General features: G+C 40.6%; 1 long non-coding RNA gene across 1 annotated transcript in view; it reads right to left on the reverse strand.

The window, feature by feature from the left end:
* Window positions 1-4,428: 4,428 nt before the first annotated feature.
* The window catches only part of LOC106962584 (uncharacterized), a 14,545-nt gene continuing 12,753 nt past the window's right edge, over window positions 4,429-6,220 (reverse strand). The window contains exon 4 of the long non-coding RNA XR_001428002.1: window positions 4,429-4,943. This is a non-coding gene — a long non-coding RNA (uncharacterized LOC106962584). The remainder of the gene's footprint in view (window positions 4,944-6,220) is intronic.

A 6,220-nucleotide genomic window follows, 5' to 3' on the forward strand; every position in this document is an offset into this window, starting at 1 on the left:
GCCTTCGCAGCGCTTAGCTGCTCGGGCCTAATAAACCAGCATGCTGCGCGACTATGAGGCTACCATTCTCACTGCATGCTCGACATGCACCTCTAAAAGCGCACCTGTGAACACTGAGCGCAGCTCAATGTGAACCTTTGTGTTCACATTGAGCTGCATGAGCAGAGCAAATCTGTTAAATTTAAACTTGACTCTTACCTTTTTTTACTTTATACTTATTGATTGTTTAGATTTTTTTATCAATCACATACAATACACAGCACAGAAACAGACTGTCGACAAAAGGAATTACTTACATTCTGACTAAGATGAACTGTTATAGGATGAAACAGGATACAGATTTACTTTCCATTTTTTGAGCAGCATTTAAAATAACAAGGAAAGAGAGACCTGATTCAGTTATTGCTCTCTAGACATCTTGTCCATTTGCTCCATCTCTTTTTGTAAAGGTCCAGTTGCAGTCTCAGCATGAACATTAACTTTTCCATTTTGTGGGTCTCTTCCACCAGTTCCAGCCAGTCCTTTAGCATTGGTGGGTCAGGTTGAAGCCATTTCTGAGTAATCAGATTTTGGCTGTAGCACTGAAGATTTTTAATAGATATTCATCATTCAGACCCTCAGGAACAGCTCCAAGTAGCAATAACATGACGGGTCGTTGGAATTTAAGACCCAAAATTGACTCAATCTTCCCCAGAACATCCCTCCAATAAGTCTTTATCTTAATGCAGAACCAGAAAATATGGGAGTGATTTGCCTCCGTGTCCCCACATCCCCTCCAGCATTTAGAAGCATCGGGGTTTCTATAAAGCTGCTGCTTTGGGGTTCTGAAAAAACGTATCAAATTTTTCCAACTGAATTCGCGCCAATGGTTTGAAGAGGAGGTTGTTGCAGCGGATTCACACATGTTGTCCCACTGATCTTGTGATATTTCAATATTCAACTCTTTCTCCCATCTTTTCCTAACATAGTCTGTTGACTTTCCTTTGGATCTCAACAATCCCTGATAAAGTTTGGAAATAGTGATTTTTACCAGGCTCGGAGTAGGTTTGTGAAACCAATTTAATTATCTCGTTAGACTCTGAGATACAGGCTTTCAGTATGTGTGCAAAAATATATTGTCTAAATTGCAAATATCTAAAGAAGTCCCCTTTTTCTAAATCATATTTTTGTTGTAGTGTTTGAAAGCTTGGTAGAGAATTTTTGTCCAGTATCCTGCAATATGCAGTTATTCCTTTCTGTGACCAGTTTTTAAAACTGGAGTCTAATTGGTTGGGAATGAAATCTGAGTCAAAGGCGGCCCATCTGAGAACTCGTATCTGGCTCCCCAATTTTAGTTCCTTAACCACGTCAAACCAGGTTAAAAGGGTAAATGACATTAGGGGATTTTTTATTATTTTTTTTTTGGTATGCTGCTGCAAGTTTCTGATCCCCAATCAGAGCTTGTATTGGGATGTTTTCACATTTGCTTTCTAAATCTTTCCATCCAGCCTCGTAAGTACAGTCACACCACTGTACCACTGTTTTGAGCTGAGCTGCGAGGTAATAATCATGAAGATTTGGGAGTGACAAACCCCCTTTTTCTTTCCTAATTGTTAGAGTACTGTATTTAATTCTGGGTTTTCGTCCCTTCCAAATAAAACGAGATATCAATTTGTCCCACTCACAAAACTGAGAAAGAGGAATTTTGATAGGCAAGGAAATAAATAGGTATAATAACCTGGGTAGTACCGACATCTTAATGACCTCAATTCTTGAATTAAAGTCAATTATACATTCAGACCACTGTGTAAGGTCTTGTTTAATTCTAGTATTCACAATTTCATAGTTTTTTTTGTACAGGTCTTTCGGAAGGTAAGTCAACCATACACCCAAGTATTTGCTTTCTTAGACCAGTCAGTAGGGACTTTATCTTTGATCTTTACCGATGGGTAATAGTTAAAACTCATAATTTGTGTTTTATCCATATTTAGTCTATATCCTGAGTAGGTGCCAAATGTATCTAGTAACTTTAAAATGGCCAGGATGGATTGCTCCGGGCTCGAGAGATATAGAAGGATATCATCAGCATATAGTGCTATTTTGTGTTCTCTTGAATTTATTACTATACCATGGATATCACTGCTCTCTCTAATTGCCTGGGCAAGAGGTTCTATGTAAAGTGCAAAAAGAGTTGGGGAGAGCGGGCAGCCTTGTCGAGTGGATCTCTCCAGCTTTATTCTGTCTGTCTGTCAAGCATGTATCTTGATCCTAGCTGTGGGTGACGCATATAATGTTTTGATACTATTGATTGCAGCATCCAAATCGTTCCAAAACTAAGAATAAATACTGCCAATTGACACGGTCAAAAGCCTTTTCCGCATCCAAGCTCGCCATTACTGCTGTGTGATTGTTTACCTGTATATTCTGAATTATATGCAGTGAGCGTCTTATATTATCCTGAGTTTGTTGACCAGAGACAAACCCAATTTGATCCCCATCAATCAGATCTGAGACAAACGCGTTCAACCTATTGGACAGGATAGATGCATATAGCTTATAATCTTGGTTAAGGGTTGATATAGGTCTGTATGAGCTGCGTAATATTTTGTTTTTTCCTTCTTTTGGTAATACTGTTATAATTGCTTCAGACCATGATGGCGGTGTTGTCTTTTTTTCTAAAGTCCAATTTAATGATTTTAATAATACAGGGGACAGTTCTTGTTCAAATACCTTATACCATTCACCTGGAAGACCATCTGTGCCGGGTGTTTTATTTTATTTATTTTTTTTATCACCAATTTCAGCTCTTTTCCAGTAATATCTTCAGTTAAGATTTTATTCTGACATTCTCCAATTGTTGGTAAGTCTAATGAATTGATAAATGTTTTAACATCTTCTACTTTGCTTCGTTCTTGTTGTGCGTATACTGCTTTATAATATGGGGGAGAGAAAAAGGTAAAATCTTTTTCTGTTGGGTGCATCGCCTGCCAAGCATCCTGTAAGCCAATATCATCCATTTCTCTCTTTAGTCATTTACTTTGTGGTGTGCTTATTCTTTAAATTAAGATACCTTGTGACTGATGAAATAACACTTTTTTTCAAAAAGTGAAGGTTATAATTTGGGGGCATATAGATAGAGAAGGCTAACCAAATTTCCCTCAATTTTACCTTGAACCAGTATATACCTGGCTTCACCAACTCGTATTTGCTTTATAAGATCAAAATGCAAAGAGTTATGTATTAGCACTGCGACTCCTCTCTTATGAGCCGTCTTGAATGAACTATAAAAAACTTTCCTGAATCCAAATTTTTGTAGTTTCTCATGATCTATTGGGGACAAATGAGTTTCCAGAAGAAGTAGAATCTGAATTTTCTCCCTTATTATCTTAGACATTACTCTGCTCCTCTTAACAGGGTTGTTGAGACCATTAACATTCCATGAAGCTGCTCTGATATCACCATTAATCATACCTGTATGCGAGTTTGTACATGTCGACAGTTTGAACACGAAAACGGAGATATAAAGAACTTAACACAAACAAGATGACTTCCATCCTCAGGGCTTCACTGAGCCCCAACATCCTACAACCTTTTTCCTTACTTTGTAGGAGGAACAGCCCTACTCTAACTAGGGGCTCCTTCTCTGCCAAAGACAGAGATCCTTCACCTTTGAGCTTAACAGTCATTTCTCCATTAGTCCTGATCAGATTAATCTTATTACATGTGAGGGGGGGGGGGTTGAAACAAGAAATAATTACCGCGTGGGATACAGATCCTCCATAATGTGTTGTTAATACTTGCATAAAGATTGAGGATCTGCTTCAGGAAAGCTATTTATACTTGCTCTCGTTGAAATTCTCGGAGCTTCTCTCGCACACGTTTGGAGTGTGAGCTGACCACTTTATTCCAGTGCACGTCCTGGTTGTTCGCTGGTTCTTCGCCTGCAGTGGTTGATCGCGGCGTGTCCACCTGGTATCCCCTCTTCCTCATGTCGTCCGCTGCTTCTGATGCATTCGCGTACAGGCGTGGTTCGTCGCTCCAGTGAATCCTCATCTTAGCCGGGTAAGCTGTTTGGAAATGTATTTTCCCCTCTTTGAGAATCTTCTTTCTGTATTCTTTAAGCTTATTGTTTATCTCAGTCAGTAGATCGTGCGCAAATTAGATCAATTTGCCATCATAGAAAATCTTCCCCCACGCTGCTTTAAGGATTTTTCTCTTTTATGTCGTATCTGTGAAAGTTGACGAGTATGGATCTTGAAATTGATGCATCTCAAGTTTTAGGTCCCAGTGAGCGATGTGCCCGTTGAATCTGCAGATCTTGGTTGATTGAGAGCTGTTCTTTCAGAAAGTTTGCAATGAACGTCTGCATGGCGTTACCTTCAGCTTCTTCTTCAATGCCATGAATACGGATGTTGTGTCGGGATCTTCTTTTTAAATCGGTGACTTTGTCCAGGAGATTTTTCTGCTGTTTGAGGCAATAAGACAAGGAATCTCTCAAGTCCATGTTCACCGTCTCCAGCTCGTTCACCCGTTGTTCCGCTTCCGTTAGCCTAGCAGCTAGGTTACGAAAGTCCCAGCTGACCTCTTCCAGTTTCTTGTTAATTTCACTCTTAAAGCTGTTCAGGTCTTGCATGGTGTCATTTTTCATAGCAGTGAAGTCATTTTGCATTACTTTGATAGTGTTGCATAGATTCTGGATAGCCTTAGCAGTCATTAGCTCACTCTCCTCGCTAGGGTCCGAGTCCTGCATCATGCTAGCTTTTTCCAAAGTTTCTTAGATCAGTCCTTGCCTGATTGTGACTTTTTGCACCCCCCAGTCTCTTTTTTGATCTAACTCCATGCATAATATATAATTTTGAAGAGCTGAGTCTCTTAATCGAGTTTAGTGGAGTCTTCCTTGTCGCTGATCAGGACAGATTACAGATTTAACCCGCCATCTTGGAGACGCTCCCGGAAGTCTCAGACTTGACTCTTACCTTAATAAATTCTCCAAAGAAACATGGATCCTCATCCTCACACAGAGTTGATGTAAATGTCCATAAAGGTGAGCCTGTGTCCAGTTTGAGTGAAAGCAGGTGTGCGCGATCCATGCCAAAATAAACTTCAGAGATCAAGCAGTGACAATGTGTGAGGCGGTAAACACGCAGAGGTACCAGTGGTGTGATGGTCTGCGCTCCCTGTCCAATTTGTCAACTAATAAAACTATAAAACAACAATACCAGAACAATACAGGAATAATTCTGTCCTGCTGGTAAAATGCTCATTGCAGCAGAGATGCTTGCCGTCTCTTATTTAAAGAAAAAAAATAAGAATTTTTCAAACAAAAACAGAAACAAATTATGCTTAGCCTGGCAGTGAGGTGTGGGGGCAAGTAAAGCCTAGCAGCCCTTGGGGTCAGTGCTGATATGTCTCATTTTTAGATGATTCTCTAAATTTGCAGGAAGCCGTCCAGTTCCTGCAGTCAGTCCGCTGTCTGCGCCTACAAGCTGTCAGATATCCAGCAAGTTGTCAAGGGGAACTTTCTGACTTTGGATAATTCTGGCAAATGGGAGGAATACAGAGGAACAGTGCCTACCCCCTATCCTGGTTCAGTAAGCACCAAGACCACAACAATCTAAGATGGTAGTAAAGAAATGATCCACCTCATGTGATCTCTGATCTGTATTATCAGTGTATTAATGATGAAATGCGAGCCAAAGGTGTGAAGACCTCGAAGGACCTCCCAGACACAACCCTGGAGTTTATGAGGTTTCACACTCTGATGGTGAAAGAGGTGACCCCGATCACTGGGAGGCCCCTGCTGGTCCGGTCTACAGCCCAGTTTTCCAGAATCATTGTTGACAAAGTAACCTCTCTGGATGGACAGCAGCACATCATCATGCTTATTGGCAACAGTAAGTAACTGGATCATACATGATGACTTAACCCATCTTGGCGTTGTTGGCAGGATCAGCCTGGACAATGGCTTTATTGGCCAATGAACAGGCAAAAACTACATGCAGTTTCACTGTGAATGTAAGAGAAAGTTCTGGAGTGCAGTTTATAACATTTCACAGTAAAATAAACTTAGCAGCAGACTCGCTCTGAACACCAAGAAAACCAAAGATATCATCATTGACTTCAGGAAGCAAAGCACCGACCCAGCCCCTCCTTACATCAACAGCAAGAGTGTGGAAAGTGTCCACACCATCAGGCTTCCTGATGTCCTCGCCTCCGCTGATATCTGGCCTGAAAACATTAC

The sequence above is a fragment of the Poecilia latipinna genome, unplaced genomic scaffold (genome assembly GCF_001443285.1).
Source record: "Poecilia latipinna isolate Pla-1442-1.1 unplaced genomic scaffold, P_latipinna-1.0 Scaffold1435, whole genome shotgun sequence".
NCBI classification, from domain to species: domain Eukaryota; kingdom Metazoa; phylum Chordata; class Actinopteri; order Cyprinodontiformes; family Poeciliidae; genus Poecilia; species Poecilia latipinna.